The sequence below is a fragment of the Myotis yumanensis genome, unplaced genomic scaffold (genome assembly GCF_028538775.1).
Source record: "Myotis yumanensis isolate MYYU_CA2020_CCGP unplaced genomic scaffold, mMyoYum1.0.hap1 SCAF_1, whole genome shotgun sequence".
Classification (NCBI taxonomy): Eukaryota; Metazoa; Chordata; class Mammalia; order Chiroptera; family Vespertilionidae; genus Myotis; species Myotis yumanensis.
Window position 1 is genome coordinate 165130271 of NW_027223752.1, and position 23213 is coordinate 165153483.

A 23213-nucleotide genomic window follows, 5' to 3' on the forward strand; every position below is an offset into this window, starting at 1 on the left:
TAAGGGACTTCTGGGACAACATTAGGTGTAACATTTCCATCAGAGGAGTACAAGAAAGAGAAGTAAGAGAGCAAAGGATTAAAACCCTATTTGAAGAAATAATGACAGAAAACTTCCCTAACTTGATGAAAGAAATAGATATATAAGTCTAAGAAGCACAAAGACTCCCAATACATCATAATTAAAATGCCCAAAATTAATGACAAAGAAAGAATCTTAGCAGCAAGAGTAAAGCAGTTACCAACAAGGAAGCTCCCATAAGACTGTCAGCTGATTTCTCAACAGAAACTTTGCAGGCCAAAAGGGACTGGCACGAAATATTCAAGTGATGAAAAGCAAGGAAGTACAAACAAGATTACATACTCTACCCACCAAGGCTATCATTAAGAATTGAAGGACAGATAAAGAGCTCCCCCAACCAGAAAAAGCTAAAGGAGTTGATCACCACTAAACTAGTATTATAAGAAATGTTAAAGGGACTTTTTAATGTTGAAGAATAAAAAAGATCAAGACTATAAATAAGCCCTAGCTGGTTTGGTTCAGTGGATAGAGCATCCACCTGGGAACTGAAGGGTCCCAGGTTCAAGTCCAGTCAAGGGCACAGGCTCGGGTTGTGGGCTCGATCCCCAGGAACGGACATGCAGGAGGCAGCCAATCAATGATTCTCTCCACCACTGATGTTTATATCTCTCTCCCTTTCCCTTCCTTTCTGAAATCAATAAAAAATATATTTTTAAAAAAGACTATAACTAAAATAGCAATAACTACATGCCTATCAATAATTTCTTTAAATGTAAATGGATTAAATGCTCCAAGACATAGAGTGGCTGAATAGACAAAAAACAAGATCCATACATATGCTTTCAGATAAATAAAAAAAAATAGACTGAAAGTAAGGGGATGGACAAGATGGTTTATGCAAATGCAAATAAAAAATAAGCTGGGGTAGCAATAGTTATATCAGGCAAAATGAACTTTAAATCAAATGCTAAAGCAAGAGACAAAAATGAGTATTTCACATGATGAAGGGATTAATCCAATAATGAGATATAATCCTTGTACACACACACTCAATATAAGAGTGCCTAAATATATAAAGCAAACATTAATAGCACTATTTACAATAGCCAAGATACAGAAATAACTTACGTGTCCATCAGTAGAGGACTGGATAAAGAGCATGTGGTACATACATAAAGTGGAGTATTACTCAGCCATAAAAAAAAGAATAGATCTTATTGTTTGCAATAGCATGAATGGACCTACAGGCTATTATGCTAAGTAAATTAAGTCAGACAGAGAAAAACAAATACCATGTAAAGTGATTTCACTTACATGTGGACTCTAAAGAATAAAATAAATGAACAAACAAAACAGAAACATACTCATTAATAGATGCAGAGAACTGATGTTTGCCAGACAGGAGGAGGGTTTGGAAGCTGAGTGGAAAACGTAAAGGGATTAAGAAGTACAGATAAACAGTTAGAGAATAGTCATGGGGAAGTAAATAAAGCACTTGGAATATCGTCAATAATATGTATGGTGCCGGGTGGGTACTTAAAAGTGTCAGGGAGATCACTTCGTATGTAATTTAAATTTCTAACCATGATGTATTATATTACATTATACTAATATAATATTGTCAACTGTAATTGAAAAAAATGTTCATTTTTTATTTATTTTTTTATCTTTAATTTCTTTATTGGTTAAGGTATTACATATGTGTCCTCATCAAAATGTTCAATTTTTTAAAAAAAGCTCTTTCTAATTCTCATAATATTCCCTTTCCTGCTCTATTCTATTCCGGTTACATGAATGCAAAATCTTCTATTATATGCTGGAGACAACTGACTTTTTCTTATTTAGATTTTTTTTTCTCTCCCTGATAAGAAAAGTTATTTTTCTCTCTTTATAATTTTGGTCTCTACTTTTTATATTAGCTGCTTTCCTCATCAGTCTGATTTATCGTATTTAAGAGTGGGGAATTAAAAGGCTGATTGGTTGCCCTAACCGGTTTGGCTCAGTGAATAGCGCGTAGGCCTGTGGACTGAAGGGTTCCAGGTTCGATTCCGGTCAAGGGCATGTACCTTGGTTGCAGGCACATCCCAGTGGGGGGTGTGCAGGAGGCAGCTGATCGATGTTTCTCTCTCATCGATGTTTCTAACTCTCTATCCCTCTCCCTTCCTCTCTGTAAAAAATCAATTAAATATACATATAAAAAATAAAAATAAATAAAAGGCTGATTTGCATCTCTGAGCACAGGGGTGGAGGCTGTTGATCTTGGAGATCAGTGTACGAAGACCTGCTGGGTCAATCCGAGAGGAAGCCCCAATATGAGTGTCTTAAGTCTTCGCCTTAAGGTTGCTCAAAGTGCACGAAAAGGATTTTCCAATATTCCAACATATAAGGGCTGGAGGTATCTGCCTACTGTTCACTGGATCAGAATTGAGCATCCTAAAAAGACAGAGTCAGTTTCTTCCCTGAGACTAGGCAAGTGAGACGAAAAGAGAGAAAATCTCCCTCTTAAACCCAAAGCAATAAAGTTGTGTCCAGCTCCAACTTCAGATTTCCACTTAGGAATCAATCAATACTCTTCCTTAAGCCAGTACTTACTAATATACCCTGTTTTCATCTTGATTGTTTACTAGACGTAATCAATGTTAAACTCTCATTGTGCAACTGGAGTTTGAAACAAATTATCCAAACTCAGGAGAAAAAGCAAAACTCCAGACTATAATAAAAAGCTACCTTAGCATTAGAAATCATGCCTACCTCACAAATGTTTACTGCTTAGAAGGTCTCACTCTAGTAAGCCTTAAGTATTAGTGATGAAAGAAATGCTGCAAAGTTACCCAATTATCTAGAGTAGACCTTTCCAACTGATCTGCCTTAAAGGCAAATGCATGCTTTTACTAACTAGTAACATACTTGCTACTCTGAAAGCGGGAAAGGTTTGCTGTTGTTCGTTGTTATTGTTTTAACATGACTCAAAAAAAGGGAATATTCTCCAACAGAAAATAAAATGTGATGGTGGAAACTAAAAGCTTCTGAAATTCCAGACATGCTCTATCTAGCTGCCCTTGGAAATCTAGCCTGTATAAACCACAGAGAAAACTGCCTCATTTCACACTCCAGGAATTTCAAAATGAGCACAGGACACATAATCTAAGCTAACACGGTTCACAATATTTCACTCAAAACGGAAAATCTCAGAGCATCCTGAAGGATGCACAACCAAATTTTTTTTTTACCAAAACCTGATCTCTGACAAATCATTTCTTCCTTCTTCCTAAAAAGCAGCATGCAAATGACAGCCTCAGATCACAAGAGTACCTGTAAGAACCAAATCTGTAAATGGCTTTGAAGATGACACTGCAGTGTTAACTGCCAGCCTCTGTTATCAAGGAGAGCTTCCTTCTATTTCTATTCACCCAGTCAGCCAGATCACTCTGCTAATGATGCCTGACAAGTCATCTCCTCCCCACGCTCACCAGTCAACTCTCAGCCTGTCTAAGAGACAGGCCCCATTCCCTCATCAAGAAGAGGAACTGATTCTTTGGGGCAACAAGTTCATGGAATTTTGCCATCCTCCATATGCTCAGAGCTTGATTTACCTTGATTAGGACAGCAATTTACAGGCCATTTTTCAACCAAACTTCATTGGTTTTCACTCTAACTAGTTTGAAATCTGACACAAATTGCCACCCCAGCATTAAAAAAAAAAAAAGCTAACTTTTTACAATCAGGTTCATACCTCAGTACTGGGAAATAAGATATGTTGTGGATAATAACCAGTCAAGGAGTACATTCCAGGGCTGGTGGCAGCCTACTGTTCTCACAATAACAAACTGTGTCTTCTAATTCATGGCTTTAACTGTCATCTCTTAACCTCCCAATCAGATGGCATGTATTTCTCCAGAATAGAAGGTGAACTAAATAAGTCTTTCCAATGGGCATATGGAAAAATAAGAGCTTTCCATGTTCCGTGCCCAAAACAGAAAACCCAATCCAAGTGTAGATTAGCTGTGCACCATCTTGGAAGTTCATTTATGTATTTACTATTTACCTACACATTATTTATGTATGTGTTAACTACTTATTTACTATAAAGTAGGATGAAGCCTTGAAATTCCCAACTGAATCCTTTTAGGTGTTTGGATAATAGATATGCCCATAAAATTAGGCATAAGTCAAATTTTATAAATTATATCATTTAACTGCATGAAAGAAATTTACTCTGGTGGAATCTAACTGACAATCATGCAAAATGAATTAAAAACACCCTAATTTACTATGGTTGGTAAAGAGCATGGGACATGTGACAAACCCAGCAGGGGGTGGCGGAAGACCTGCCTTTATATTATAATATAACTAGCACTTACAGAATATGCTCTTGGCCTTTTAGCCACCACAAGCAACATTGTTCGCATCTGAAAACCACATTAACTTGCTGGAAGCCTTGTGAAGTCTCACCTCCCACTCAAACATTGCTGGGAATCTGGGTTTTCACTGACTTTCTTTGTTAAAACTAAGTGTGTCTAGAAGGGAAGAATAATATGGCATCAACTCAAATGGTAGAGTTGAGAAAGGAAATATTCACATGGTCTGAGCTGAATCCCAACAGCTTTCACGAAGGAGGTGAGTTGGGCCCAAAATGCCTGGCTGGCTACTCAAAGACTTAATCGAATAAAATGCAGAGAGCCACTCTGGTTCATAGTAGCGGAGGACTGAAAAGGGGAAGAGGGTGCCCTGTACTTTACAGCTAGCTGGGAGGAAGAAGGCATATTTAAGTTAGTTTTAAAGACAATGAATGACAAGGGCCAAAACTCCAGGCTCCAAGTACCCCGTTACTCCCTAGAGCAGGGGTGGGCAAACTTTTTGACTCGAGGGCCACATGGGTTCTTAAACTGGACCGGAGGGCCGGAACAAAAGCATGGATGGAGTGTTTGTGTGAACTAATATAAATTCAAAGTAAACATCATTACATAAAAGGGTATGGTCTTTTTTTTTTTTTTTAGTTTTATTCATTTCAAACGGGCCGGATCCGTAGTTTGCCCACGGCTACCCTAGAGCCATTCTCCTGCCTGCAAACGGAACATCAGCTGGGAGAACCATGACTGGCATGTTTGATTCAGCATGTTTGAATAGTGCCATAGAGAATGGACCAGAGAAGAGACCAGCAGAGAAATACTGAAGTTGCTCCACATCCATCAGTTTTTATTTAAATGGCAGCATCCCACTGTTGACATCTCCTTCAGAGGAGCACACTCGGCAGGGATTGGCTACGCTAGTTGTGAGGCCCTGAATCATCTCAGAAACATCAGCTTCACAATGAAGCATCCCCACCTGCATTCAGCCAACTTTGTTTCTATTCAATTAGCACATGGTTGTTACTGCTTCTCAGAACACTCTGGGCCTGATGTAGAGCCTCCTCTCTCCCCTCGACTCATCTAGAAAGCTCTCCCATATGAAATGCCCGAATAAAGCACCAATCCCTGTAGAATCTCATCTGCCATCAAATAAGTATCTGAAAAATCACCCACAAATAAATAAAACCCTGGGAGGGAAGTTTCTCAAACACACATCTTTTACATACTCGGAACTTTAAAATCCTCTTAATTGGACCAATTGGAAAATTAAAGCTGTGAATTGCAAAGGAGATGAACCAAGACAAAATGTGCAAGGGTGGAGAAGGAAGATGGCGGCATAGGTAAACACTGGAGATTAGGTAAACACTGGAGATTGCTGCCGCAAACAACCACTTCAAAAATACAACTAAAAGACGGAACGGACATCACCCAGAACCACAGGAAGTCTGGCTGAGGAGAGACTCTTCAACTAGAAGGAAAGACAACAGCATACCGAGGCTCAGAGGAGGCGCAGTGTGGAAAATATAAAGGTGCGGTGGTGCGCGCACAAAGCGGGCTGGTGGCTGAGGGCGCGGTTGTCGTTTGCAATCAGGCGGGAGTCTCAGACTCTGAGTTACAGATCCGAGCGAGTCTCTAGGGACTCAGACTCAAATGGGAGAAGCGGGATTGTCTGGCATCAGTTGGAACATGAGGGCAGCTTTCTCTCCGAGGTTTGCAGCCGTTGCTGGGGTTCTGAGAAGCAGAACCTCTGGGAACAGGACTGAGAGCAGCCATAACTGCTCCCTCCGCCTGCCCTGTTGATTCCGCCCCGCCCAAGCCCTATGCAGAGCCATTTGTCGGATCGCCTCAGGCAAAGGCTAGATTAGCACCTCTCCAGAGGACAGAAGTTTTCCCGAGGCAGACACAGCTGATTCTCACAGCCAGTCGGCCTGGTGGTCAAATCCCTCTAGTATTAACTACAACAATCAAGGCTTAACTAGAACAAGACTGCGCACAAAGACCACAAGGGGGTGCACCAAGAAAGCATAAAAAATGCGGAGACAAAAAAACATGACAGAAATGGAGGATATAGAGCTAAAAAACGCAATTTTGAGGGCTTGCAATAATGTGCTAGAAGCTGCCAATAAACTTGATGAGAGCCTCACGAAATCTAATGAGACCCTCGATGCTATGATAAAGAACCAACTAGAAATTAAGCATACACGGACTGAAATAAAGAATATTATACAGACACCCAATAGCAGACCAGAGGAGCGCAAGAATCAAGTCAAAGATTTGAAATGCAAAGAAGCAAAAAACACCCAACCAGAAAAGCAAAATGAAAAAAGAATCCGAAAATACAAAGATAGTGTAAGGAGCCTCTAGGACAGCTTCAAGCGTACCAACATCAGAATTATAGGGGTGCCAGAAGATGAGAGACAGCAAGATATTGAAAACCTATTTGAAGAAATAATGGCAGAAAAATTCCCCCACCTGGTGAAAGAAATGGACTTACAGGTCCAAGAAGCGCAGAGAACCCCAAACAAAAGGAATCCAAAGAGGACCACACCAAGACACATCATCATTAAAATGCCAAGAGCAAAAGACAAAGAGAGAATCTTAAAAGCAGCAAGAGAAAGAGACTCAATTACCTACAAGGGAATACCCATACGACTGTCAGCTGATTTCTCAACAGAAACTTTGCAGGCCAGAAGGGAATGACAAGAAATATTCAAAGTGATGAATACCAAGAACCTACAACCGAGATTACTTTATCCAGCAAAGCTATCATTCAGAATTGAAGGTCAGATAAAGAGCTTCACAGATAAGGAAAAGCTAAAGGAGTTCATCACCACCAAACCAGTATTATATGAAATGCTGAAAGGTATCCTTTAAGAAGAGGAAGAAGAAAAAGGTAAAGATACAAATTGTGAACAACAAACATGCATCTATCAACAAGTGAATCTAAGAATCAAGTGAATAAATAATCTGATGTACAGAATGAACTGGTGATTATAATGAATCAGGGACATAGAAAGGGAATAGACTGACTATTCTTTGGGGGGAAAGGGGAATGGGAGATGTGGGAAGAGACTGGACAAAAATCATGCACCTATGGATGAGGACAGTGGGTGAGGAGTGAGGGCGGAGGGTGGGGCGGGAACTGGGAAGAGGGGAGTTATGGGGGGAAAAAAAAGAGGAACAAATGTAATCTGAACAATAAAGATTTAATAAAAAAAAAATGTGCAAGGGTGAGGGCTGCAGGGTTCAATGATGCACATCAGGTTGACATATTGGTGGAAATCTTAGCAAATCAACCTTTGGCCAAAGGAGCTACATGGGATGCATACTATAGCCTTCAACAACGTACAGCTAGAAGTTAGAGTAGTGATTTTACATCTGTTGCTTGCTCATCTATATATATAAAAATACCAGCAACTGGAACACCATAACGACCGGAACGACCCGTCATTATTATGCCCACTGTGGCCAGCAAACCTGCCTGATTGGGGGAGGGGGGCCTGCTGGCCAACCTCCTGCGGCCCTTCCCCCAGCCAGCCCCGCCCCCAATGGGCCCCCACCACTTCGATCACCTGCAGCCCTTCCCCCTGGCCGGCCCTGCTCCTGATTGCCCCCCTACCCCAATAGGAGCGGGGCTGACCAGCCAACCTCCTGCAACCCCTCCACCCTACCCCAGATCAGCCTCCCCACCCCAATCAGGGGCAGGGCCGGAGGCCCACCACCCACAGCCCCTCCCCACGCCAGCCCCACCCCTAATCAGTCCCCCCACCCCAATTGAAGGTGGGGCCCGCCGGCCAAACTCCCATGGCCCCTCCCCCAGCCGCTGATCCCCCATTCGGCCCCCCTCACCTCATTCAGGGGTAGGGCTGGCTGGCCCACCGTCCACAGCCCCTCCTCACGGCTGGCCCAACCCTGATTGGGCCCCAATCAGGGCAGGCCAGCCAGACAACCTCCCGCTGGACCCCACCCATACACAAATTCATGCACTGGGCCCCTAATCCTATATAATAAAAGGCTAATATGCAAATCAACCAAACAGCGGAACAAACCGTCACTATGACACACACTGACCACCAGGAGGCAGGCGCTCAGTGCAGGAGTTGCCCCCTGGTGGTCAGTACGATCCCACGGGAGGAGCACCACTCAGCCAGAAGCCAGGCTCACAGCTGGAGAGCACAGCGGCGGTGGCAGGAGCCTCTCCCACCTCCACAGCAGTGCTAAGGATGTCCAACTGCCTGGGCCTAAGCTGTCAGTCAGACATCCCCTGAGGGCTCCTGGACTGCATGAGGGAACAGGCCAGGCTGAGGGACCGCCCACCCCCCCTCAGTGCATGAATTTCAGGCACCAGGCCTGTAGTCGACAAATAAAAGACTATGTATTACAGAAGAATAAGTATGATTAAAAGCAGGTGAAGTTTAACTAAGTGAGATAGTATCAACAATGATATTAATGCCCAGTCAGCGTGGCTCAGTGATTGAGCGTCGACCATGAACTAGGAGGTCAGGGTCTGATTCCAGGTCAGGGCACATGCCAGGTTGTAGACTCAATCCCCAGTGATGAGCCCAAAAGGGGCACACGCAGGAGGCAGCCAATGACTCTCTCTCTCATCATTGATATTTCTATCTCTCTATCCCTCTTCATTCCTCTCTGAAACCAATAAAAATACATTTTTTAAAAACCACAATGATATTAATTAATAAAACAAGTAGACTATCTGGAAAAGTAAACATTTGCCCTCAGGAGTTATCATTGTCCTCATGATCTCTTGCCTCCTGTTCACATGTGTGCAGGTGAACTATTATCTCCAGATAAGTCTCTCCTTCCTCTCAGGTATCTCCACTCCAAGGTGCCTCTTTCCCACTTCTCTCCCCTCAGAGAGGCAAATCCAGTTTCTTCCCTAGAGAAATGCATGCAAACCCTTCAGTAATCCAACCTAAGTTTTGTGAGTATGCCTTTCCCTCCATCCCCCTTGACGTTTCCTGTCCCTACCTCCACTCATTTTATGAACATTCTCCAAGCTCTCCGCAATGCTTGAGAAGCAATGCATCTCTATCAGACAGAGCTCCAACCAGAGGCTGTTTTGAGCATTCTTTTATGAATCTCTGTCTTTTTTAATTGAAGAACTGCAACCTACGCCACGCACCAAGAGGCGTCCATTTATATCAAATGACAGATCCCCTTTTCTGAAGCATGCCCAGTGAGTATTCCTGCTTAGTACATAGACAAAATGACTATTACTGAGTATATAACATTAAAAAGAGGAAACACCCAGAGGGAAACATCCTTTCCCATGTGGAGATGGGGAGGAAGAAAAATGACTGCAAGTGCAAATGCTTCTCTGCAACTGTTAAGCACGTACCTTACACAAACCAGAGAGACTTCTTTTCTCTCTAACAAAAGGATAGCATATTTGTCACAAAGCTGCATGTCTTTTACCTTTTAAAGCAGGTTTTTAGAATACATTTGTACCGAGCAAGAATTCTATTCTGCCAGATTAACCACAGGAAAAATCGAAACGGGAGGTTGAAGACTGAAGGAAAGTGACTTAGCCGAGGTCAGAGGAAACGGAAGAGCCACCATCAGACTATAGTTTATCTACCCCATACTTAGTGCACTTTCTAAAATAATGCCAAAGCCAATTGCTATAAAAAGCCAGTACTTCGATTTGGCAAAACTTGATTTTTTCTGCCGTGCTTTAAAGGAAGTGAAGTTAATTTTTCTTCATATAGACTGAAGCTCTGCCTTGCCAGCATCAAGCTTAACCGGGGGAGGAGTCTACAACCAGCTGATGAGCCCAAAAGGGGCACAAGACAGACAGTGCTTAGTTAGGTCTCCCACTGACGGCAGCTTCTGTCTGCAGTTTTCTACAAGAGAATAAAGTAATCTAATAAAAGGTCCAAATCTTAAGGTGAATCTAAAAGACTGTGCTCATTAGTGGCCAAAACTATTTAGGAGGGGAAATCCTAGCTCTCCTCCCCAGCTTTCTGTAGTATCTTTTTGTTTTTTCCACTCTCCACCTCTTCTACACTTGAGAACATCTAAAACTTATTCTCAGCTACATTAGTGTGGTAGCCTCTCTTTCTCTCACAGAGGAGGGGGGAAAAGGTAACTGATTTATATGAAAACCAAGTATTCTTTTTAATTAAGGTGAAATTTCAGAAAGTCAACCTTTTCCAAAATGTTAATGGTCAATTTGCATGACAGTGAACAGCTTTCTATCCCAACACGGAATATTTCCACTTCTCCATTTAAAAACAGTGATTTAAGCTTCCTTTAAAAGTTCTGCTCTCTCATGGCCATCTGAACTAAATGCAAAAAGAAAATGCTCTAGTCTTACTTAATTTCAAATTATAAAGAAAAAAAACTTTTTTGTATGATCCAGTATAACCTCTCCAAAGACTTAATCTCCTTATCAATAAGATAAAGATAACAGCACTCAACTGCAAAGTGTAAATAAGAGAATGCAGTTACAGCAACAGGCACAGTGTCCACTACATAACCACTATACCGTAGCTACAGTTTCATGACAGTATACGGCTAGGAGTTACTCAGGCCCTCTAAAGTCTCATTCTCCTCATCAGTGAAATGGGGGTGATAACACCCTCATTTCACTGACGAAATGAAATACAAAGCAATAAGAGTGACTGGCAAACAGTAGATATTTAAATGAGCAATTATTTTTACTTTAACATTATTCGAAGTAAATAGGTAATTCCAAAATCCAATTAATTCCACAATCTTTTTACCCTTAATCCCTAGACCTACAGATCCAAGCATCCAGTTTTTAAATGAGCACCTATTTAAATTATATTGAAAATGAGACTTTGTAGAAACTTGAACTTAGAATTTCAGACTCTTGTATTATACCTTAAAGTGCTGCCATTCACACTTCAGTTTTTACTGAAATGGAAAACAACAGCAGCAACTTGTCAAATAAAACTTCAGAGGAGGGAAAAAAATCACAGAATAAAAATCTGTTCCATCTTTCCGTGTCCCACCAGCTCCAAATCTCTCTTCCATAGTCACAACTGATGACATCATTTGCCCTACTTTGCAGATTTCACCAAATGCTTTAACAAGCACTGTATCTACCAAAATGTGTCATTTTTGTTTTTAATTAAATCAAAAAGAATGAAACTGAAAAGCACAATGGATTCTTTCTTCCATCACTGTCAAAGATATCTATCTTAGCACAAGAATGGAAACCTAAGTGACAAGAAAATAAAACTTTTTTATTAGTGAGTGTCACCTCATCAACACAAGGCATCCTAACTTCAACACAGCCAACACTTGTGTTAGCCAACAAGATCATTTTTCTTATGAACTGTCCCAGGACATTTCTAGTCTTACAAAGACAGGAAATACTGCTTAGTGGCCCAACATAAAGAGGGGAAATGGAAAATGGAAGGTCAGCCCCGATTCTCTCACTCACTGGGTAACCAGGAGGCTGTAGTCATCCATCCACACTACAAATATTAGAGAATGAGGTCCATTTACTCACCCTGTTGGGGGGGCTGGGGTACAGAGGGCTATATGGAAAGGTCCTTCTAGTCCTAGCCATGAATAGAACAAACTCAATGAGGTATTCTTTATGGCTTGTATTCAAGGACATGCTGACCTAACCGGGTCCATGCCATTACTGGGGTTATTTGTGAAGTTCACATTTTGTATGTCTCAATCTTCTCTATGCCTCTCCTTTTCCAGAGCAGGAAAGAAAATGACCCCACGTGGAGCTTATGTCATTTAACAATAACAGCACTTCTGCATAGTGAACTACAACCCACTATTTCACAGATATCATCTCCAGCCACTGTCAACCAACATCATAGTGTTTTCACTATACTTTGCAGACAGTCCAAAAGATGAATCATTTGGCCATGCCTGCATAGATGCTGAATCACAGAATTTCCCCCCAAGAGAAGCACGGAGATCTCTGAGTGAGATTCCAGTCCAATGCATTCCTTTTGTAGATAAGGAAGATGAGGCTCAGAAATCTGACATATTGGTCCTATGTCACACAGCTACACAGAAACATCTCTGAAGCCAGAAGCCACACCTGCTGATTCTGTCTTCACTCCTCCTCTGTGAGAAATCTTCCTTACAAAATAGTTGTTAGATCCTGGATCACTACACTGAATGCACAGGTTGACTTTCTGGTTTATTGTGACAAGCATAATTTTCTTAATGTTTTTTTATTGGTAAAATGGGGACAATTAAGTTGTGTGGACCCTCAGAAAGAAGATACCTACTAAGAATGGCTCCTGGTGGCTAACTGGACTTACATTTTAAAAAAGAGAGCCCAGCAGCCATTTCTACACAGGAGCCCCTCACACAAACTGCAGTTCAGGGAGAAGCCTGCATTGAACTACCTGCCTCCGGTTTCTGCCTTCTGAGCCAACCCTCATAAAAGAGTTCCTGGAATCCTATTTCAACCAGTAGGACTGATGCTTTTCCCATCCAATTTTAGCTGCACAGCTATATTCCCCATCAGCTTTGATACGGACCAATCAGAGCAGCTCTGTTCTGACCAATCAGGAGGGTGTCTTTTGTACCAATCAAACTTTGAAGATTTGCAGCCCTCATTTGCATTAGGATGGACAGGGACCTGGGGATTTTTTTTTCTTTGTAAGTCAACTCTCCTCTGGCTCTGGGAGTGCAAGTTCCCTTTCCACATAAGACTGTTTTCCTGCTGAGTTGAAACACCAAAGATGGCTTACTGACCTCAGCAAAGCAGACCAGATCAGCAAGGAGCAGGGCTGAGCAGAGCTGTCTAACCGGAGGGGCCTGGCCCAGGATTGCCTCCTACCCCTGGTGTTTTCACAGCCAGCTGTATCACAACTGAACTGTTTGGCACTGAATAAAGTTTCCTTCTTCACTGCACCTCAGATTGGGGATTCCTATTGTCACCAACGACATGACATCAGTTGACAGTGATATAGATGTTAAGAACAGTTACAAAAAAACACACACAAAATGTGTCTTGAATTATGGGTTCTAATTTCATTTTGGTACAAGGAACTCTTACAAATTCTTTATGATCACTACACTGCTAAGTGAATTCCAAATATTCCAAATATTGAAATACTAAGAAAGAGATGTCCAAACTTATACTACTATAACTGGAAGTAATTCAAATCCTACTATAGACCATTTTTGTTTAAATTACTGAAAAAAATAATTATTTCACTTTGATATCCTGACAAAAACGTTAAGGCTTAAGAACAGACCCTGCAGAGTCTGCATTTTCATGGCACATGCTTCTTAAATCTCAAAAGCACTGTATCAATGAAATGGAACCTTCATTCACTTACTGCTCAGAGAAGCATCACTAGCATTTCTTTTCAGGTTGGGCAAGTCCTTTGGGGACACAGGCATATAGAGAAAGGTGGAAAATGCCACTGCAGCCAGAGTGGCAGAAATGAGATTTGATGAAATGGTTCCATACCCCCAGGGCAGCAAAGGAAGGTCATGTGATAAAAGAGAATAGAGAGGATAGGCCAATCCTGAGATCACTAAGGCTTTTTCTATTTTCTTCAGGAACTTATGCTGACTTCTTTTTATTAAGTCGAGAATCATGAAGCTAGTTGTTTATACCTAAAACATTTTAAAATAATTCATCTATAATTTCTGCAAGAAAACATGAAGAGGAAAAGCTCTCTCACAAATAACCCATCATTATTGAAATTCGTGTTCCAACAGAATAGCCTGTTTGAGGTTCATGGTACAGGTATACCAATGAGAAATGAGAAATTCATCAGGTCTCATCCCAGCAGGTCTCAGCTGTCACTTCTAGAACAACAGGCTTCAAAACTAGGTGGTTGGTGGCACTCTTCTCTAGAGTGGGGGCCACTGAATCGCCCTGCCACTGGCAAGTACGTGGTTTACACTGGCCCAGGAAGTTCTGCGCACAGTGCAAACTTTGGTGGGGGACTAGGAGGGTCCCTGGTGTGGGTGGGGGTGTACATGCCCGTGTCTCCTCACCTCTTTCAGGCAGGCAGCTTGGTCCCAGCACTAGCTAAGGTAAAGATTTGAGACAGTATTTACGGAAGAGAGGAAGTAATGTGTGCAAATATAATGCTTAGCAGGGAAAAAGTGGCAGATCTCCTATTTCAAATGATAGACTGGCCAACAATTCCTTCTGATCATCAAGGCCCCCTACCGCCCCCCCCCCCCCCCCCCCCGGACTTAATCCGCTCAATCTCTCCCCACCCCTGACTGCCTCCCCAAGAAATGAGGCCGAATTTAAGCCTGCTTTCTGCGTGTTCTGCGACCTGGTAAAACATGGGTCCATTTGCTCTGTGTAGTCACAATTGATCCCCCAGGTCCCTCGACAATGGCGCAAGATCGGAGAGGTGAGAGAAAGTGGAGGGCAGTGGCGATGGACCAGGATTCAGATAAGGTTTCTCTTCCTTGAATCCTGTTTCCCACCGGATCCGCCCCAAGAGCGCCGCTGGAGCCAACAAAACATAGCAGAGAACAGAGGTCTCCGGGCCTGGGCCGGGAGCCCGAGACCCTCCAACGCACCCGCGGGGTGCAGGGAGGCAAAGCAGAGGACGCTCTGGGTGAGAAGACTGACTACTGCACCGAAAGGGGAACGAGTCTCCGCACGGCCAGTCAGTCCCCTGCGCCCTGCCTTTCCCGAATCCCACCCAACTCTGGAAACCCACAGATCTCGTAAATTCCGAAAGCGAAACTGCAAGCAAATCTCTATAAGTTTGGGAACCGCCTCCCAGGCTTCTTGGCATCGTCTCTGCACTCCCCACACCACAAATGCCATCAAAGACAGGCGACCCTGGGGGTGGCGACCGCTCCCGCAAGGCCACCCTCCACATCCCCGTGCACCTCCCTCGGTTTTTTACTGTAAAGGTCCCCAGCCCCAGGCCGCCTGTGTCCCGAGTCTCCCTGCCCGCCACGGGGTACAGGGCGGTGGTCCGCCGGGCTCCTCCTGCTCCTCCCCCACAATAAAGGGAAACTTGGGCCCTTCGAAATCCTGTGGAATGTTCTTTGTAATCGGTCGTACATTCACCCTTCCACGGCAAAGCTTGGTGCAAAATCGCAGGTTTCGAGGCGCTGGGGGGAATTGTGCGCTTGTCAGCGGCAACGTCAGGAGGAGGAGGGGAAGGGTTCCCGGCTGAAGCTGCAGTTTACAGGCACAGAGCCATTTCCACTTCATCGGAGCCCACGGGAGAGCTGTCCCCGAGAGGACGCACCGGCAGCGCAGGCTGGAAGCCCTGGGGGCGCGCAGCGCGCTCGGCCCCGGGAGGCGGAAGGCGGCTTTGCCGAAGTGTCGCCCGTCGCTTATCCTAGCTTCCCACGTGAGAGGGGAAATCTGCCGCAGGGTCTCCAAACCTAGTGACGCTTAACCCTGACCCTCCCCCCACACACACACACACACACCGGACACCGCGAGAGACAGGACTCTCCACGCGGTGTCTAAGTGGAGAGGACGAGATGATCCTACGGGTTCCCTCCTCCCCCCCCCCCCCCCCCCCGCCCAGGCCCCTGCAAATGCCCAAAGACCACGTTACTGCGTTAACTACAAACCTAGCCAACACTATGGTTTAAAAACGTCTCAGTGCACTTGGCAGATGTGCCATCAGGTTCACCGGTCCAGAGAAGGGCACCTGGACATGCCATCGCCAGGCTCCGGGGACCGTGCGCGGCAGCCGCGTGGCCCGGGTCCCCCGGGTCCTTCTCGCAGCCACTGCCGCGAAACCTCCTCTTGGCGGCTGCGTCCAGGCCACTGGCGACCCCTGTTGGGGACCTCTGTTTACAGCCAAGCGAGCTCGGGTTTGCTTGCTTTCCCTTGGGCTCCCCTTACAGGCTCCAACTTTGACCCCAAACTCCAGTTCCAGACCCTCCCCTGCCCTTGATGCCAGCCTTTCTCAGGCACCTCGCCGCCTATTCAAACCCCAAGACAACAGCCCGTCCGCTAGCTGGGAGGACGCCTCTCTCCAATCGAGCCCTCCAGGAGCCGGACCTGGGCTAGAGACACTTTCTTCAGAGAACGTTCTCCCCAACCCCCACCTTCCTTAGAGCGCAACACCAAAGCAACTCCTTGCCACGACCGCCTCGACCCTACACGCTTCATGGCGGAGGTTCCAGTGCCCCGGCTTTTCTGCCGCTCCACGTTCATCCTCCCCACGCCGCGGGCGCGGACGCGGGCGCGGGTCCCTCACCTCCCCACCCCACCGCGGCGCGAAGCGTAGCAGGAGCCACTGCTAAGTGCAGCGCGCCCCCGTGCCTGCACACACAAAACCCCACAGGCTCTGCAGCCTACTTGCACCCAATACCCTGGACCTTTTAATAAGTGCTCTTCAATAGCACCTTCTCGCTCCACCTACTCCGAAGCTTTACCGCACAAGATCCAGCATACAGAGAGAAAGCGAGCGCGAGAGCTCGTCTCATAAAAAGCCGAAATAAATCATTCCGTCTTCCCTCTTATATTTTGCACCACGTGTCAGCAGTTTGTCACGTCAAATCATGGCAGGATCTGGTTCCAAGATGCACGCACACACACACATTCGGGGCGGGTCTCTTTGACATCACCACCGGGCCCCCCACCCCCCACCCCCCACCTCCGCAACTGAACACACAGGTATGCACGCAGATCCAGAAGCACACAGCCCTTGTGCTTGAAGGCCCCAGTCCCGGCCAGCGACGCCCCTTTCCCCTCTAGCAATGGACTAGACACGCAGACTTTGACCACGGAAAAAACGAGGGCAGCTCATTTCCTCTCCTTTTCCCTACTTAATTCGCTAAAGCAGCTCCGGGAGTAGCCAAAGAAAGTAGAAACTAAGGGAAGGCAACTCCAGTGGCGTTTTTTCCCACTTCAAAACCTTTATTTTCAGTTTTTAAAAGCCACCTTAGCCCGCCATATTGGAACTGGCACGGTTTCTAAATACTCCTTCCCCGCAGTTGTAGCGCTTCCAAGAAAACACAAGTACGATCCGGCTCTGGACGCGAGTCCGGCCACTGCGAATCAACCACTTCCCATTCCCAAGGCTCTCGCTCCCCCGGCTTAATCCCCTCCTGCCACCCGGGGTCAGAATCAATAAATTTATGTAGCAGTTCCTACAGTTGTTGTTTTTGGCGGATTTTACACACACACACACACACTAAAAAAATAACTCCAAAGCCAGATCAGGTTAGTAATTTTGAAAGGAGATCATATGAAAGTAGACAACAGGAAAGCCCCAAGTGACAGGATATTACTTTAAAGAGGAAAAAAAAAAAGAACAAAAAGATCATCCACGCCGGAACACGCTCCAAAACTACTACTGACAATTTCATTTCAGCTGCACAGGCAAATGTTTCCAAGGGGGCGACTCCGAATGTGTAGCGATTTTTCACCCCCTGGATGGTTGGTCTCCAGTCCTCACCCCACCATCCCTCCCCCCAACACACCAACACACACACACACACACCAAAAAGAGAGAGACCCCAGCTAGGAGCTCAGGGGAACAAGGGCGGCTGCGTCGCTAAAAGGAGCGCAAATGAGGAAGGTGGGCGGCGGGAGGGGACAGCCAGCACCCGGGGAGGAGGGTACTTTGCAACTACGGACTGCCGCCCGGAAGGCCGGGGTTTTCAAAGCCGAGGGACGAAGGGAAAGAGGACAGAGGAAGCAAAAATGACAACCCGGAGCGCAGAGCGGAGTTTGGGGCTCTGCTCAAGTGCTGTCGCTTTCTCCTCCAGCCTTTCTCTTTCGCTCCTCTCGCTCAGCCCCCCCCCCCCCACCACCACCACCACCACCCCGCTCCAGCCCCCCCTATCCCACCCTGGATGGAGCTTCCCTTTTTTCCTAAGCTAAAAAAAAAAAAAGGAAAGAAAAGAAAAAAAACTGACCGGCGCACTCAACCTGCGGGCCGGAGGTCTGCTGGCGGGGCGAGCTGGGCGCGGGGACAGCGGCCGGCGCGGTGTCCTACCTGGTGAAGTTCGTCCTCCCCTCGGCGTGGACCAAGGCCCCGGGCGCCGCCGGCGAGGACACCGGCCTCGCTCGCAGGCTCTGCCTGGCTCCCGCTCGCTCAGCCCCGCTTGCTCCCAGCCCGCCGCCTCCCTCGCGCGCCCGCTTCGGTCCTCCGACTCCCACTACAGCCTCATTCCAATATGGCATCCTCTCTGTGCGCATGCCCGGCACTCTTTTTTAAGATTATGATTTTGTGTGTATGCAGCGAACTCCTTCAACGACCTTTCCCAGCGCTCGCAGATTGTCTTAAACCAATTAGCCTGCGGGGCATTCTCGACTCCTTCCTCGGCACCCCCGCCCGGAACACCACGCACCGCACACTGGCACCTTTCACGCTCACGCGGCCCCCTCTCCAGCCCGCTCCCCTTCCTCCTTTCCTTGAGCTCCCTCCGTACACAATCTGCAGAAAGTTACATTACAGGCTTTTCCGCAGATCCATGTGCAGGGAATCTGGGCACACTCCGCGTCTCACTGGACACTTTGTTTTCTCGGTTTGCAATCCCTCTGTCGACCAAGGGCACACGCCAACTTGCGCTTTATCCGCCGCGGACTAGGCAGGACCTGGGTGAAATTCTATGCTTTAAGGCACCTTTGCCCCGCCCACTGCGCCCCACCCTGCAATTAAATTGAGCCTTTTCTATGGAAATTAAAATATTTCCTAGACCCTAAGGGTTGGCTGGAGGGGGCCCGGGAGGGGTTTTCCAGTTGGGGCTGCTCTGGTGAGCTTGCTGCTGCGATCTACCGGGGCTGGGCAGGACGCAGGTAACCAGGGTCGCCACGGCTTCTCCTGGGGCAATGCCCAGGCTCGGGTGCCCGAAGAGGGCACCCTGGCCTGGGGTGGCTATTGTGGGGCGGGAAGGAATCCTGCCAGAGTTCTCTGGCCCTTGGCGACTCTTGGAGTGAATAGGAGGCAGCGCAGCCGGGAGCAAGGCAGGGTGTCCAGCCGGCATGTGCGGGTCCGCCGGCTCCTTGCCCGGGGCATGGGAAGAGGACAAAGAGGATCTTCCAGTAACTAAGGCTCAATGGCTGGGCAAAGAATGAACGAAATATTCCCAAATTCGGAAAAGCTGGTAACGCCGAATGGGCAAGAACGAGAACTTCCGAAGGTGGGCTTCGCTGTACTAACGAGTGAGAAGATGCTGGTTGGGGGCTGTAATTTATTTCCCTGAGAAATAGAAAACGGATGTTTCTTGGAGGGAGGAGGGGTTGCTCTATTGCCGCAGGGGATAAAATTACCCCAGTCTCCCAATCCTGTGTCCACCTCTTTCCTACGAACCCCTCCTGCAGGCCCCAGAGGTTCAAGAGGACCCCACGCCCCCGGCTCCTGGGTGTTCACAGCTCCTCCCACCCTCCAGCGCCCCGCCACCCTAGCAAGTCCTAGAAGACCAGGAAGCTCCAGCAGGTGAGATCTTTGGAGGAGAGGATGCTAGGACCGAGGGGCAGGGGCGGGACCCTGAAATAGATTCGGCCAGGCAGTCTGACCATGCACGGGACCCGCGGGAGTCCTGCCACGTGGCTTCTTTCTCCGACATCGCGGCCCCAGATGATCTAGAAGAGCCGCGGGAGGAACATGCCTGGAAGCGGCTCTCGTCAAGCCACAAAGTCTGGGGCTCTTCTGCGCAGACAAGGACCCCCAAGCTACGGAGATCCTGGGCGGGAGTCCGAGGCAGGGAGACCCCGCGCACTTACGTCGTGGAGAGCACTCCAGGATGTATGAAACGCCTTCCTGTAACACGCACGTACCTCTGAGGTGGCACCTTGAGTCAAGCAACTCACACAGTTTACACTCTAGCCCACGTCTGCATCTCCTCTAGCTTCCCGGCCCCCTTCTCTTGGAGACACCATGCAGGTGCCCCGAGATCTCGAAAGGCCAGTGAAGGCAAACTCCTCAAACCAACTGCATCCCGCCGGGCACCCCCAGCCCCGAATTGCCTCCCTCTAGGTCGTGGGGCCGCTCCGAGGTGAGTCCGACGGAGGAAGCCAGAATGTTGACCCCAGCGTCTTCTTGGTTCTACCCTTGGGTCTCACACATCCGTGCCGTCTCTTCTCGCTCCTTCCACGTGCAGTCTGGCCGGGAGGGAGGGAGGGAGGGGAAGGGACAGTCGCTTCCCAAGAGCACTTACCCAGCCTGAGACCCAGTCTGTGCACTCTTACCCTCCAAGGGGTCACCAGCGCAAACACTGGAGAGCAAGGCGGCCCGAGGGCTCTGAGTGCGGATCCTCCTCCAGCCTGGCTCCCCGCCCGCGCTGAGCACCGGGCGGTCTGCACTCCTCCCACATGCGATCCAGCCCTCGAGGCCGCTCTCAATACCCCTTGAAGGGACCGAGGATCGCTCCTCGCTCCTGGGATCCCCTAATCCCGCGGCTCGTTTTTTAGAGAAAGAACCTATATTCCTTCTCCACCAGCTGTGGCTATGAGAGATGCAGCCAGCTACTGCGCCGACTCCAGGCTTGTTTACGGGTTTTAAGTCATTATTATGCACGGAATGTTATTTCATCAAAATAAAAAACAAATGCAAAGGAACACTAATCCCTAACTTGATGAGTGTACACATTCTGTTCCGGTTCCTCCAAGGTAATTGAGTCTGTATGTTTTTGGTACTCAGACCCTTATATTACTTTGTATGTCTACAAAAGTGTGGAGGAGTTGGAATTTTTTGTACTACGACAAAGAAAGAAAATCATGAAGCCAGAGCACACAATTATTGCATTGTTATCACAAAGAATCTCAACGTTGTCAATGGTGAAACTTCTCAAAGGTTGTCAGCCTTCTGCTTTTGTACTGCTTTTTCCACGTGATTTCTTAAAAGTTTCTTAGCTTTCTTGTATTCTCTCTCCATTCTCCTTTATTCAAGGACACCAAAGAGGCAAATGAAAATTGGTTAGAAGACTCCCCAAGGCAATTAAAGCAGCCCCTTCATCCCACTCCAATACCTTCCAACTTTCATTTTTATTTCAGAACCAGACACTTTAGGGATATGGATAACCAGGTGTAGAATCCACACTAAATCAATTAAACATAAAGAAAAAATAATCCAATATTGTTAGTCAAGGATAAAGCCTTGGTAAAAAAAAAAAAACTGAATGTTTCAAAGAAAAGAAGGCACAATACATTCCAACTCAGAGAAATTTAACCATGTACATCTCATGACTTTACAAGATTTCTCTATATAGTGTTAACATTTACTAAAAATCTTGGTAAAAATAAGCCTTGCTCACACCAACTGACTGTAACTGTTTTTTGTTTCTAAACTATTGTTAAGCCATGGATTTCATCACTTTAAAATCCTACACACCTAAGTTATGCAAAAAGGAACTTTGGAATTCTTTCAAATGACTGAGACTAAATTCTATAAAATATTAAAGTTATATTTCTTAATTGGAAAATATTTATATGATTCTTGATTTGCCTGATGATACAGCACAAATTAAGAATTTTTTTAAACTTGAAGTTTTTCTCTCATATTCTGTGTGTTTCTAAGTATTACTTCACAAAAATTATTACAAGATGAGTCAAAATTATATGCACATTATTTATTTTAAAGATATATGTCTACTTAAATCTTGGTACAATAATCGTCAAACAACTTGTTCATAATTAACCCATGTTTAACCTGTTATTTCCCACTAAGAAAAGGAAACGCCCTAAAGAAGAGTGTTTTTTTTCATATAGGAAATCTCTAATGGGATATTAGACATATCTTGTTTAACACAAAAGCAGAAGGGGGAAAGCCTCTCCAAGAGCTCCCCCCCCCCCCCAAATAACCAAGTGTTTGAAGAATTTTTGCAGTCTTCTTTTTATTAGAGCAGCAATTGTCAACTGGTGTGCCACAAGAATTTTTTAAATGTGCAATACCAGGGACACTGAACTCTTTTCTCTTAGATTGTCAAAAAAAATAAATGAAAACAACCAACACAACAATGACCATTGGGTAGGACTTATCTTGAACCAAGAATATATAGATCAAATAATACAGTTGCCTCTTACTGGTCATTCAGCATAATAAGGTTGCATATGATTGGTTAATTCTCGGTACCAGAAATCCTTATATATGAGTATAGGCACCAGATTTTTTTAGTTTTTATTTATTATTATTTTTTAATCCTCACCTGAGAAAATACTTATTGATTTGAAAGAGAGGAGAAGGGAAAGGGAGAGAGAGAAACATTAATGTGAGAGAGAACATCATTTGGTTGCCTGCTGTACGTGCCCCCACCGAGGATCGAACCCACAACCTAGGTATGTGCCCTGACAGGGAATCCAACCAACTGAGCCAAATGGGCCAGGACAACACCTGATTTTTTTTAAGTCATTTGGGAGCAAGAAGTGTAGAATCACTATTTTTTTTTTAATCAATCAAAATTATACCAATTTTTTGTCAGGCTGGAAAAAAAACAATATATTTTTTGGTGTGCCACAGAATTGTAGGAATTAGTTTATGTGTGCCATGAGATGAAAAATGCTGAAAATCGCTGTACTAAGAGGCTTGAAACCTAAAGGTGTTGTCTCTTAGGCTATGTATGGTAGTGTGTTCACTTTGTAAGGTCATTAAGAATAAAATCTAAAGACCCTACCTTATTTTTTTTTTTTTCACCTTTTTCCCTATTGCCAGTTCAAGCACTTGGCCTGTATATTGGGAGTCAAACGACCTCATCTTTGCTTCATCACTAATTTCTGTGGGACCTGTGTAAGTCAACTGACCTCTCTGACCCAGTCTTTTCTCTTGGATAAAATACAGGGACTGGACTAGATGTTGTGTAAAGTCCTTTCAAACACTGAAGAGTGCTTCTCAGTCTACCTCAGCCCAAAGGTGCAAATTGCTTTCCATCATATTCTAATGCATCTCTGCCAATCTGAAATGGTGAGGCTGTGAGCTC

At 45.7% G+C, this 23213-nt stretch overlaps 1 protein-coding gene across 3 annotated transcripts in view; it reads right to left on the reverse strand.

Moving 5' to 3' along the window:
• SFMBT2 (Scm like with four mbt domains 2) overlaps nucleotides 1-18384 on the reverse strand; it is a 231482-nt gene extending 213098 nt beyond the window's left edge. For 2 of the 3 annotated variants that reach the window (XM_070391588.1, XM_070391568.1), the window contains exon 1: nucleotides 18296-18384. The gene's annotated coding sequence lies outside the window, so the exon portion shown is untranslated. Of the gene's footprint in view, nucleotides 1-18215; nucleotides 18246-18295 lie in introns of those variants that run through there. The other variant, XM_070391577.1, reaches the window with a different exon arrangement.
• Nucleotides 18385-23213: the final 4829 nt, after the last annotated feature.